Source organism: Magnolia sinica, chromosome 9 (genome assembly GCF_029962835.1).
Source record: "Magnolia sinica isolate HGM2019 chromosome 9, MsV1, whole genome shotgun sequence".
NCBI classification, from domain to species: Eukaryota; Viridiplantae; Streptophyta; class Magnoliopsida; order Magnoliales; family Magnoliaceae; genus Magnolia; species Magnolia sinica.
The window spans coordinates 64282321-64296816 of NC_080581.1; the positions used below are offsets into that span (position 1 = coordinate 64282321).

At 41.2% G+C, this 14496-nt stretch overlaps 1 non-coding gene across 1 annotated transcript; it reads right to left on the bottom strand.

The window, feature by feature from the left end:
• Positions 1-14102: 14102 nt before the first annotated feature.
• LOC131257177 (small nucleolar RNA R71) lies at positions 14103-14209 on the bottom strand. Its single transcript, XR_009177191.1, has one exon. It is a non-coding gene; the product is annotated as a small nucleolar RNA R71 (small nucleolar RNA).
• Positions 14210-14496: the final 287 nt, after the last annotated feature.

The following is a 14496-nucleotide window of genomic DNA, read 5'->3' on the forward strand; positions in this document are numbered from 1 at the left end:
CATGTTTGAGAAGGAGGCCAGTCTATGGTGGGACAGTGTTCTTCGCACTGTTGAGGAAGGATTTGAGTGGTCGTGGCAGGCGTTTGAGGCACGCTTCCACGAGAAGTTTTTCCCGGTTACGTACCAACATGAGAAGGAGAGTGAGTTCCTTTACCTCCGCCAGGGAGGGCTGTCAGTGACAGAGTATGAGAACCGATTCACTGAGCTGGGTTGGTATGTGTCTTTGATTCTGGGCGATCAGCCGATGAGGATGTGGCGCTTTTCTGAGGGATTGAGGCCTGAGATCCGATCGAAGATTTGCTGTGTTAGCATTTCTTCTTATGCGGAGTTGGTGAGCATGTCCTTGTGAGCAGAGCAGGACGGGTTGTCCCATATGCGAGCACCGATGGTTTCTAGGCCGCGACCAGATTTTCAAAGTGCACCTTTTCTCGGTAAGAGGCCGCGAGTAGATTCTCCTCCTAGGCGTTCAGCACCGCCCGCTCAGCAAATGCGAGCTGATCTTCGCTGTTCGTATTGTGGGAAGATGGGACATTTGGACCATTTTTGCTTCTCTCATATGCGGGCCAGTGGTTTTACTCCACCACAGAGGATTAGCCGTCCAATGCCTCAGGTTATTACTCCTCCACCTCTTCGATCAGCGCCAGCTCATCCATCCTTCAGACCTGTAGTACCTAGCTTTAAGCCACCTCAGCGGCCCATGGTTCCTCCGCTGAATCGTCAGCAGCAGGCTCGAGTTCATGCGCTCTCAGCTGAAGTGCCTATGTCTAACTTGGTGCCGAGATCCTTCGAGGTGACAGCGCACATTGAAGGTATTCCCGTTTCTATGTTGGTGGATACAGGGTCCACTACCTCTCTTATATCTTATGCGGCAGTTAGGCGTTTGGGTTTGAGAGCTGTTCCTATGCAAGGAGTGACGCTTACTAACGCTATAAGGATTTCCTCTGCTATGAGCAAGCATTGTATGGATTATTTGGTCGATCTAGGAAGTGGATCGATTCGTGTTGATTTCTTTGTCGCACCCCTTCATCATTACGATGTTATTATGGGTATGGATTGGCTCACGAGGATGCGAGCTGAGATTGATTGTGAAGCAAGATCAGTGACGATCCATGGACCTGAGGGCGAGACAGTTACTTTCCCAGTTCAGGTCAGTTATCCTTTTCGTCTTGATTATTATACGTCTCTGTTAGAGAGTATGGCTGAATTGGCGTTAGTTAGCACGCCGGTAGTTCAGGAGTTTGAAGATGTGTTTGAGTCGATTCTTAAATTACCACCTCAACGCGAGATTGATTTTGCTATCATGCCTGGTGCGGCGCCCATTTTCTTACCCACCTATCGTATGCCTCTGAGTGAAATGGAGGAGTTGAGGAAGCAGATAGATGGTTTGCTGAATTTGAGTTTTATTCGGCCTAGTGTGTCTCCGTGGGGAGCACCTATCTTGTTTGTGAAGAAGAAAGATGGTTCCTTGTGATTATGTATTGATTATCGCAGGCTGAATCTGGTAACTGTGAAGAATAAGTACCCTTTGCCTGGGATTGATGATCTGTTTGATCAATTGAAGGGGGCACGGTACTTTTCGAAGGTTGATCTGCAGTCAGGGTATCATCAATTGCGCGTCAAGGATGGGGACGTGCAGAAAACTACTTTCAGGACTAGCTTCAGTCACTATGAGTTCCTTGTAATGTCGTTCGGTCTTACGAATGCACCGGCCGTGTTCATGGATCTGATGAACAGGGTGTTTCGGCCATTCCTGTTCCGATTTGTCATTGTCTTTATCGATGACATCTTGATATATTCTGCGAGCCGAAAAGAGCACGAGGAACACTTAAGAGCGGTTTTGGATACTCTTAGGAAGAATCAGCTTTTTGCGCAGTTCAAGAAGTGTGATTTCTGAAAAGAGGAAGTCAAGTTCCTGGGACATGTGGTGTCTAAGGAAGGGATAATTGTCGACCTTGCCAAGGTAGCTGCAGTGCAAGACTGGAAGCAAACTGGTTCAGTTACTAAGGTAAGGAGTTTTCTAGGTCTTGCAGGCTATTATCGACGTTTTATTCAGGACTTCTCGAAGATTGTCAGACTGTTGTTGCAGTTGACACGGAAAGATTTGAAGTTTCCCTGGAATGAGGAGGCGGAGTTAGCTTTTTAGGAGCTGAAGGACAAGTTGACGTCCACCCCTGTGCTAGTATTGTCAGAGTAAGGGGTTAAGTATATTATATATACTGACGCCTCTCGCGTTGGTTTGGGTTTTGTCCTTATGCAGAAGGACAGAGTGATTGCTTATGCTTCGCGTCAGTTGAGGAAACACGAAGAGAATTACCCTACGCACGACCTGGAGTTAACAGCTGTCATTTTCACATTAAAGCTTTGGAGACATTACCTCTATGGTGAGGAGTTTGAGCTCTTTTGCGACCACAAGAGCCTTAAGTATATTTTCACGCAGTGTGATTTGAATATGAGGCAGCACCGATGGATGGAAACATTGAAGGACTTTAAGTTCGATGTTTCTTACCATCCGGGCAAGGCGAACCTTGTGGTAGATGCGTTGAGTCACAAGAAGGCTATTGAGTTTGCGGCTCCGCTGATGATAGCAGAGTGGGATATGTTGGAGTTTGTGCAAGATTTTGAGCAGAATCTTACGGTGGTTGAGCCGTATAAGGTTATCGCGCACATTCGTGTACAGCACCTTATCGACGAGAAGATCGTTGCAGCTCAGGCAGATGATAAGCTTTTGGTGAAGATGAGGAAGCGGGTTGGTACAGATGAGAAATCCAACTGGAGTGTTGGTTCTGATGGGGGCCTATGATTTCGTAGCCGGTTATATGTTCCTGACATCCCTGACTTGAGACGGGAGGTTCTCGAGTTAGCCCATAGTTCTAAGCTTGCGATGCATCCAGGTAGCACGAAGATGTATCAGGATATGAAGAGATCTTATTGGTGGGATAATATGAAGGTCCATATTGCTGAGTTTGTTTCTCGTTGTCTCACGTGCCAGCAGGTCAAGGCAGAGCATCGCCGACCTCCTGGGTTGCTGCAACCCATGCCCATAGTAGAATGGAAGTGGGACTTCATCTCTATGGACTTTATCTCTGGGTTTCAGATAACGAGGAAGGGATATGACTCTATTTAGGTGATCGTGGACCAATTGACGAAGTCAGCTCATTTCTTACCGATCAGAGTCACAAACTCTGCAGACTAGTTGGTTAGGTTGTATATCAAGGAGATAGTACGTCTGCATGGAGTTCCCCTGGAGATTGTGTTTGATAGAGACACGCGTTTCACATCTATCTTCTGGACTCGTATTCAAGAAGCGATGGGTGTGAAACTGAAGTTCAGCACCGCATTTCATCCGCAAACAGATGGGCAGACGGAACGCGTGAATCAGGTCCTGGAAGACATGTTACGAGCTTGTATTTTGGATTTCAAGGATAGTTGCGATGATTGTCTTCAGTATGCAGAGTTCGCGTATAATAACAGTTTTCAGGCGAGTATTGGCATGGCTCCCTATGAGGCGTTGTATGGTCACCCGTGCAGAGCACTGCATTGCTGGGTAAAAGTTGGCGAGCGTAGTTTGCTTAGCCCGGAATTGGTGTAGGTGACTTCAGAGAAAGTTGACATCATTCGACGTCGACTCCTGACAGCCCAGAGTAGGCAGAAGAGTTATGTTGATATGAGGCGTCGACCGCTTGAGTTTGAGGTTGGAGACCATGTGTTTCTTAAGGTCTCTCCTATGAAGGGAGTTCTGCGGTTCGGTAAGAAGGGGAAGCTGACGCCGAGATTTATTGGTCCATTTCAAATTCTGGATAGAGTGGGAGCGGTAGCATACCGCCTTGCTTTGCCCACACCTCTTGCGGGCATGCATAATGTATTTCATGTTTCTATGCTGAAGAAGTACGTTCCTGATCCTTCGCATATTATCAGTTGGGAGCAGGTGCAGTTGAGTGAGGATGCCACTTATGTACTGCGACCTACGCGTATTCTTGACAAGAAGGAGCAAGTATTACGTAGCAAGGTTATCCCTCTTGTGAAGGTGCTATGGACGCATCATAGTGAGGAAGAGGGTACTTGGGAATCTGAAGCTGAGTTCAGGAAGAGCTACCCTCAGATCCTTGAAGAATATGAGAAGGTATGAATTTCGAGGACAAAATTTTCTTTAAGGGGGGTAGATTGTAATGACCCTGAAAATTTTGTGCTAATCTTTCCTTAGTAGCTTTTTGGGGTAATTAGCGCTATACTCGATTGCTTGTGAAATTTGCATCAATCACTTTAAATTGGATCTGCATGACTCAAAACCTGTAGATTAGTTAGCGCTATGTTACTCTGAAATCTGGGATCCATCGCTAAAGCCAGTTGCTCTTGGGATTTTTTGGAAGATCTGGGTCGGACCTGGACCGCGCGTCGAAAGTCCGATAGCGATGATCTTAGGCTGTTGCGGTCACCATGTTGGGCTTGACCATCACCTCGAAAATCAAGTCCATGTGATGTTCTGGGTCGATTTGTTTGAGTCTGGAGTGAAGAGTGTGAGAACGGTTGGAAATTTATTAAGCTTTTATGAAATCTGAGTCGTGTCGCTTGTGCGACGATTTTAAGCAATCTGACCGTTGGATTCTGACCCAATTTCACCCTCTGATCAGGGAAAGTGGCCCAGGCATGTCCTTGTGCTTGTGGACCTTATCGAGATTCGATGACCGTTGAATTGAGTGTGGTCCGCCACGGCTAATCTGATGATCTGTTCGGTACGAAAACTCAGCTTGACCTAGATCCATGGTCAGTGAGCTTAAGTCCGACCTTTCGTGGTTCTAGGCCCACCGGAAGTGCTTCGTTGGATCGTGAGAGGCCGATTTTGGTTATACCCTAAGTATACCTTGGCCCTGGGGTTATTTTCATCAATGTTAGGCCTATTTATAGACCTTAAAACCCTAGCTCTCTTTTCCATACGAATTTCCTAACCCTAGCTAAGAAAGAGAAAGGAAAAGAGAGAGAAAGTGAGAGAGAAGTTGGTGAATCATCTTAGATTCTTTCCTGTTCTTCTTCATCCTTGAACCTCCGCTTTTGAATCGTTATTCCGGCGATTCTGAGTTCATCTTTGGGTAAGTTAACCTAACCCTAATCTGTGTTAGAGCTTAGAATAGTCTTTGTGTGTTGTAGCTCATTTCTATTCTTGCTTTAGGTTATCTTGTCGCCGTTGACAAAGACATATTGTCTGAAATCAGTTCGGTGTTCTTTTCTAGCTTAAGGTGCGGACTTTAAGTGTATAGGTTATGGTTTTCAAGGCTTTCAATGCCAGTGAATGGTTTATTCTTGTTATGGATGAGATTTCACATGTCAAATGTTATGTTTACTTTGCGTTCCTGATATGCATGTGTTATGTTGAGATTTGTGTATTCTATGTGTATGTATAAAGTACCGTATGCGTATAAAATATGAACCTGTGATTGCCATGATTAATTGTCGTGTACTTATGCTAATGGTATGTGCGACAACTCCTTGGCAAAAGGAATTGTCCAAATGTGTGTATTTCAACATACGTCATGTATGTTGTATTATGTATTCTAAGTGTTTGTAGAAATGTCTGAATGATCTAAAGTGTGATATATCAACCTAGTATGGGCGTTGAGAAGCGATTCTCAACTCTCCTACTAGTGTGTATGATTTCCTTCATGCAAGTTACATTTCTTGTTGTTTAATTTCAAGTATTACTTATGTGAGGATTCATGTTAAGTTGATATTCTTTAAATGCTCATGTACTACATGATTTGAGTTGTTGTTCCATTACTATTCTAAATTGTAGATATGAATATCTGTTGTAGAGGAATGTGTGTGGGACTATGCATTAGTCCAGGAAATCGGTAATCAGCCTTAAGTTCGTGGCTGAGATTGCTTTCGCCACGTAGGACGTGATTAGACGAACCCGAGTCGTATTAGAGTTGTCGGCAGTGGTTTGGCCACGCGGAGTGTTTGCGCACTCTATGTCGTTCAACCCAACGTGCGCTCGTGCTAGTCGAGTTCGTCAAGTAACCCGATTGTCCGATGTATGTTCACCATGTATGGACGCTACTGTTTGAATCTAGGGTACCAAACTTACCAGTGAAATCCTACTAACCATGGTACCTTGATCCGCTAAGACTCATGAGCCGGACATGGTGGTATGGGACACCGTGGCCAAGCTGTCGGCCTACGCTGGGGTGACGAGCCTCCTCGTAGTGACCAGTGAGCAACTAAACTCGTGAGCCGATTATGGTGGTATGGTACATTATATTCGTGCTGTCGGCCTACATTGATTGGTGACGAGCCCTTTGTAGTGACCTCGAGCATACCTGGATACCACATTGAGGTGACGAGCCTTACGGTGGTAACGAAGGTATGATAGGCATGCATTGATTGGTGACGAGCCCTTTGCAACGACCTGAAAACATATGATCGTATGAGATATCTAGGACTGACGACCCTAGAATGGATCACTGTTTGAACGGTGATATGAGGAAGGTATCTTAGCTTCCCAATACTGCTGTATGAAAAGGACTAATAACCACTTGGTAATCATATTCATGCACCGCATTTGCATGTGCTTTGTAAACATGGCGCACTTTGAGGCGATGTCATGCGTAACGTAAGATGAAGACGCTGAGGGTGTACGCGTGAGGGCACGCATCATTTTGCATACATCCTTGCATTAACAAGAGTACTTAGGACCTGTTTAATTGTTCTGCTTTATCATTACTGCTTGATTGAACTGATAACATGTTAACCTGTGCTTTATTGTTCCACTGAGTTGATCACTCACTCCCACGTTCTAGGGCGGTGTTAAACACCCACCAGACTCTGTCTTAGTTGCTGATGTTGCAGATGTTGAGGCGACTTCTGAGGCAGAGCAGGAGATTGATGATGATGAGGCTGCTTTCTCTTTTATGCAGTTTTCAGACGAGTTCTAGTGAGCCTTGTTCTGATGCGCGGGATGCTGGGATTTTCTTTGAGAATTAAATGATGTAATTTGATACTTGTAATTTTGATAGCAGCACTTACATTATGACCTGGTATGTGTATGTATTTCAGGGATTCGCACATGTACGCACATATATTTCTTTAAGTCTTCCACTTGCTTTCTTCACTTATCCCTGAATTATATCTGCACTTTGGCTTAATCTATTCCATGTTTTATGCACTAATACAGACAACATACATCCATCACTAAATATGTTGCATAAGTGATGTTTTGGAACTCGGGAGCTGAGTTATGCTCGACCCCCGAATTTCAGGGCGTTACATGAAATAATCAATACAGTCAATTTTATTCTTGTGAATGTTACCTAAATCTGAATGTGATCTAAATGAAAAAAAAAAATTTAAGGTGCGATTTTTAAAGCATCCAATTTATACATTATTAACACCCGATTTTCTCGGGTACGAGTGTAAACTCTAGCCGTGAAAGTTCGAAATGTTATAGTTGGTATCAAAGCATGAGAATGAGATTAACTGGGCCAGAGGGAATGGACCACCGTAAGCTTTACGCAATTAGGACATATAATGGATTAAATACATACCCTCAATTGAAATCCTAAAGGAACTAAGGAGTTAAGAAATTAGAAAACCCATATTCAGGTTCCTTATTAGAAATATTATGTTGGTCATGGAATTTAGAAACTACAGACTTAAGTACCCTCGGGATAAATCCCTAAAATTTCGAACAAACTTATTCTGAAGTAAAAGTCATCCTTAAATAAAGTCACAATCAACAAGAATAAGTTTCCCTTATGGGAATAGAGATTCGTTAATTATTCTAGAATTTACCACCATTTCAACAAAATTCTGACATGTTGCGAAACCCCCACTAGTTGTAGATAGAAGACGTAAGGAAATTCTTAAACAAATTTTAATAGATTACTTAGGTCTCCATCAACCTTCCTCTAAAATTTCATCTACATTGTCGTCTAGTCCGGCTAGGATGCTCTTATGGTGAAACAAAAATTTTCATAGTATTCCCCAAAATTTTAGAATGATCGGGACCATAGGTTTACGAAACCATAATCAGCGGGTTAATCCAATTACCAAATCTCGAGGTCGAGATTTTGTTTAAGGGGAGGTAGGCAGTAGTGTCTCGATTTCATGTAGCCAATTATGCACACACTTAGACATATATATTTACCTTGTGAGTAATACATTAAAAACTTAAGCATAATGAATCAAAGAGAATGAAAGAATAAATTAAATTTCGAGTAGCGCATTAGATAATTAGAGTACGCAGTGAAAGCGTAATGGGCCACGTATACTTATCCCTTACGAGAATATAAGATTTCGTGATATTCCTAATGAATTTAGAACAATCAAGATTATGGACTAATGGAATCATGTTTACATGGAATTTACATAGTTTGACTCAAATTATAAACCCTAGAAAATCTCAAATGATCCCAATGCCCTGATCATGTAAAGGATCGAGATTTAAAAGGATTATGAATGTTGAGACAATGGTTGTAATTAGCCCGTTGAAATATATACTTTGCCCGAAAATGATGAAATTCCAATTCTCGGATGGGCCACAAGTATAAGATCACATCCGAGTCACTAACCAACGATTTTTAACCATTGATTTACATGGAAAATGTTTGGAAAGCATAGATCATCGTATTAAACTAATTATAGTGTTGTAATTGATAATCTAATTGTTTTAAGATATCATCAGTGGGCCATGTGCCCAATAGATTAATAGCTTTACACATGCAACTCTTAGTGGGATTTTATATGTAAACCAAGCATTCACCTTGGATTTCAAACCCCCTCTTTGATGGGATTTGAAACCCCCAGTTACTTTATGGTACCAAACATAGGGGATTTGTAACCCTTTTGATAGTTTGTTTCAAATTATGTTTGGTTTGGATATGTGGTATGTGATTGTGATTGGATGAAACTTAGATTCTACATTAACAATATCAGATTTAGGTCTCTACCTAAATGTATTGAATGGAGTCTATACACTTAGTGTACAAGTCATGATGCGTATCTAGGTTCTGAGATGCACGCTCGGTGCCCAAAATTTGAGTCGTGCCACATTAAGAATGGTTTAGTAGAAATCACTAAAGGTTTGGCAATGACCATGTTCTTTGGTAAGCACTTCATGTTCCCATTTTGCAAAAGTTTTGCTTAATTTTTAGGCTTAGTTTATGTTTTTCTTCACTTTGCTTTGTTCGTTTATTCCAACAATGGATTAGGAGTAATAATGTTAGTTGTTACTTCCACCATATGGGGGTTGCTTTTTGTTGGAATTGAGTTGTGAGAGGAATTTTCTTTTAATAAAATGTCCAATTTCTCATGCTAATGTTCACATGTGGTTTGGACGTGTGTGAGATGCATGGAGTATTCATCCGTGATATGTCGTGACATCCATCCATTCCATAGATATTAATTACATAGACAATGGATGAATGAAGGGTCGGATTCTTGTTTATGTAACATGTTTAATCGATCCAATATGTAAATATTATATAGACAGTGAATGAAATGAAGGGCCAGATTTGCATGCCAGAACACCTTCCTACCATCACCCTCTCTCTCCATGAAAGCGATCTTCTCTTTCCTAATGGACATGAGTTTGTCTCATGAAGAAAACAACAGTATTGAGCTTTCATTCGGGCATGTGGATAAGCAATAAGGAAGATCTAAGTGTTAAAGTCCCTTGATATCCATTGATACAACATCTTTTAATGGCTTGAGCTTTTAGAGCAAGTGGTTGTTATGCATGATATCAGAGTGGAAGGTCTACATGCCCTTTTGCAGAAGGTTTTAGCTTTGCATTTAAGATCACCTTTTGTCTCTCATAGCAGCCATGTCCAAACCAGAAATCCACTAAACCTAAAGGTGTGAGTGTGAGCAACTTGTTAATTAGATAAAATAACTCTGGGATGAAGGGTGTCCACGAAAGAGGAGTGGAATTGATGTTACCCAAGTGACACCATAGTGGGCGTTACCCTTACCATGTGGGGCCACCTTGATGATTATTTTGTATATCCATGTTGTCCATCTGTTTTTCCTTATCATTTTGGCATATGATCCCATAACTTTAGTAGATGCATATCTTAGGTGGATCACTCCACTAGAGATAATGGTGAATGATCATTAAAAATTTTCTGAGGACCACAAATGTTTTAGATCAAGCTCGTCTTTATGTTTTCAGTTCATTCAGGTCTTTTTGACCTAATTAATGGGTTGGATGGAAAGGAAACATTATGGTGGACCTTACTATGGGCTCTATGGAGTTTTTAAGAGTGGGTGTTCAGTAACCCTTATTTCCTGTGATGTGGTCCACCTACTTTTGGGAACCCCCTAGATTAAAAATGCTCCTGTTGTGTTTAGCACCTTGGATTTAGAATCCATTATAATCCAAAAGTAGTTATGCATAGTATATTTACAAGGGTTTGAATTAATTACTAAATCCACTTTAATATCTATAGTTAGTGAACCTATGTAATGTTTGAGATAATGGTTGTAATAAGCCTGATGAAATATATACTTGTTGAGGGTCAAATATTGCATATCAGACCCAGTTATTGCCTAGATTTATAAACATGGTACCGTTTAATAGCCCATTTTAATCATGTTTGTGTTGCAAGGTGTAATTGCGAGCTCGGACTGGATCGAGATGCTAAAAGCATGGATTTAACGTGTAGAATGCACCAAGGCAATAGACAGACTCCAGGGGACCAAGATCGATGAATTTACACGCCAGGGATCTGAGAAAATCGAGAAACTGGAGCTTAAGTGGCCTGAAAATCGTCCAGAATGCAAGATCACAGGGTTCCCACCATCCGTTTAGCTCGAAACTTTATATTTGGCCTGAGGACAATAAATTAACCGTACATGCCGAATTTCAGTCATTGGATCCCTGTGGAAGTGTCCCAACGGACAGATTAGCCCATGAATCTCGGATTTGGGGCCCACCTGAGATCTGGATATACTTCAATTTTGGTTTCAGCTCCTTAAATTGGATGGGAAACTGAATGGACGGTATGAATTCCCTAGAAAACATCAAGGTAGACCCCACTTGCAGTGCGTGTACCCCACGCACGTGCACCAACAAGGCACCAAAACATGTTAGAACGATCAACAGGCGCTGACCCGTTTAAAACAATCCGGATTTTCCGTCGCGAATGGGGATTACGGATGATTTTTGTGGGCCACCATCGTGACCCAGACGACTAATCCGAACCATCCAGTAGACTCCAATGGTCTGAATGATCCATACCTAGAAGAGGGAATCAGAAGAGGAAAGTTAGGTCGGTTTTTAACCGTTAAATCGCAGGATGGACGGCAGAAACAAAGATTCAGTGGGCCTCATCAACAGAAGGCCAAAAATACACCTTCCCGACTGAAATTTCGAGGGGAAACCAGTGGACGGCGTGGATTTCTTTGATAAGTCCAGTTATGGACCCCACTAACGGCACAGTGGAGCGTCTACGTGCACTCTGTTCCGCAGCAGAGGCTGCGGTCGATCCAGGTGGGCCACCATCACTGATCAGATGGCTGATCCAGACCATCCATCCTCTAGTTCAGTCAAAAACGTCCCAAGCGACGTTTTTCTTTTGGACAGAATCATAGGAACATGGGCGTTGGGAGGATCCATTCTTTGCTACGTAAGGAGAGCTGCGTAAAAATCCACCGACCGGCTTCTCAATGCACTCCAACATTCCACCGATTTTCTACTGTGCGGAAAGGTGATGTGCATAAGCTGCAACCAGCGCCTGCTCTTATAAAGGGAAGAAAGAAAAGTGAATTGAGGACCGACCAGAGGCTGGACGTGGATGCACAATAGAGAGAAAGAGAGAAAGTTCAGATTTGTTTTCTTCTTTTACTGTTTTTGTTTTATGATGTTTATAAGATCCAGCCTAATTATGTTGGGCTAAACCTCTTAGCTAGGGCTAAGAGGTGAAGCTTATGGCATGATGGGAAGACCCTATGGCTTTGATTCATTACTAAACTGATGTTGACCTTGGTTTGATTTTAAGGAATACCTTTAGTTTTTAATGGTTTGTTGTGACTGAAATTACAATAGATCTGCGATGGCTTTGAGTATTTCCTTTTCATTATTGTGATTATGCAGTTAGAAAACCTTGTTGTTCACCATCGCCCCTTGGACATGGTTGGATGACGGAACCCTTCCTAACACTCATACATCACTCAGATTGTCAGTGGATTGGGTTAATTCTGTTGTTTGCTTTGTCTCATGGGCATGGTCTTGTGATGGAATCCATTTTAATTTACATCTGTCATGTCTCTTGAAAACTAGATCAACAGCAGTTCAGATTCGATTTTGGTGATATATCTTCCAACTGGAAGAAGATGGGACTCGAAGTCCAGTTGAGTTCGTGAATCAAGTGTAGACTTCCCTGATATCTACAAGTGGATCCTCTGAATCCCTAGTTTCCTATCTTTGAATTCTATATATTTTAGCTTCTATTTCATCATTATTCCTCAAATCCACCTGATTTAGATTTCATATTTTTCTCGTTCTAGTTTTAGTTAGTTTCAGATTACGTACAGGTTTCAGTCCCTTGGGATTCGACCTCGGTCTCACCGAGTTTATTTCTACATCACAACCCTGCATTTGGGGAGTGAACAAGTTTTTGGCACCGTTGCCGGGGATTAACAGTTGCGATTCTCTGAAATTAATTAGGTTTAGAATTAGTTTAAGATTAGGATTTTACTAACTTTAGTTTTAGATTTTTATTTGATTTCTAGAACTAACTTATTTTCTTGTTTTGTAGGATCCTGACATAAACTTCTAAATTGGTAATCCCTTTCTATTTCCTCTACTTTTTCTATTTTTAGAATTAAGGTGTGAGTTTTAAAATTTTTCTAATTCTAGTATTTTTCTATTTTTAGGAAATAGTTTATTTTTAGAAACTTTCCTCTTTTGTTTTTAGAAACTAAGTTAGTTATTTCCCTTTTTAGAAATTCTTTCTGATTTTAGAAAGTAACTCATCTTTCCTTTATTTTATTTTTAGAAACTTTCTAATTTTAGGTTTAGATCTTCTATTTTAGAAACTTTCTAATTCTGGGTCTTATTTTTAGAAACTAACTTTCTATTTTTTAGTAACTTTCTAAGTCTAACTCTTTTAGAATCTAACTTAGTTTCCTAATTTATCTTTAGAAATTCTCTACTTGTAGACTTTTTGTTTAGAAACTAACCTTCCTATTTTGTAGGCTTTTAAGATAGAAATTTCTAATTCAGTAAGCTCTTTCTCTACTTTCTATTTTTTCAGATCTCTTTTAGGAACTTACTTTCTAGTTTAGGACTTTCCTAATTTATTTTAGAAATTTCCACTTTCTTTTAGGAATTCCTTCTTTTAGAAATTAGTTTACTGCTATCTTTCTTTTTTAAGGATTTTCTAATTTTAGCCCTTCTCTTTTTAGAATCTAACTTATTTTGTTTTATTTTGCAGGTTTTTAACTTAGGGACTCCAATTTGGTAACTTCTTTCCAACCCTCTCTTTCTTTTAGATTTTCTTTTCCTTTCTTAGGATTAGGTTTCGAATTTGGTTGAGGGCTGCGAGTGTTTCATGCCCAAGTGGGCCCGTGATAACACTCGACGTCTCTTGACTGAAGGAGGATTGGTTGAGGGATTAACTATCCATCGCAGGACTAAACACAACTCGAAATCCCTTGAGTTAATTGAAGTGATGGCTGAGAACCAACCTCTTCTACCTCAACCCAGGGTGGAAGACATTCAGGATAAGAATGAGGTGCATCAAGCACTCCCGCCTCGTACTTTACGAAATTATTTACAACCAGTGGGGGTGAGTACGCCCTCATGCATGATTTTTCCTAAAAATACAGGACATATGGACATCAAGCCAGGGGTTATCCAACTCCTTCCTAAGTTCCATGGGCTTGAATCTGAAGAACCATATCTACATTTGAAAGAGTTTGATGAGATCATAGCCACTTTGTATTTTCAAAATGTGTCTGAGGACACAGTCAGGCTGAGACTCTTTCCTTTTTCCTTAAAGGAGAATGCTAAGATGTGGTTACATTCACTACATCCTAGATCCATTGGCACATAGAATGATATACAAAGGAAATTTATAAAGAAATTTTTTCCACATCATAAAACGATTACCCTTAGAAAAGCAATCATGAACTTCACCCAAAAGGAGGATGAAACATTTTACCAATGTTGGGAAAGGTTCAAGGATTTGGTCAGTTCATGCCTACAACACGGCTTTGAAACGTGGCGCATTACAAATTTTTTCTACGATGGACTGACATCTTCCATGCGCCAAATGGTCGAGACAATGTGTAATGGAGAATTCATTAATAAAAATGTCGACGAGGTATGGGATTACCTTGATAGTCTTGCTAAAAAAACACAATCATGGGATTATTACCCAAAATCGAACACCACGTCTAGGCCGACTCAATTAAAGGAAAAATGTGGATTATATCTCTTGAAAGAAGAGGATGATCTCAAGTATAAAGTGACTACGCTCATAAGAAAAGTTGAGGCCATGG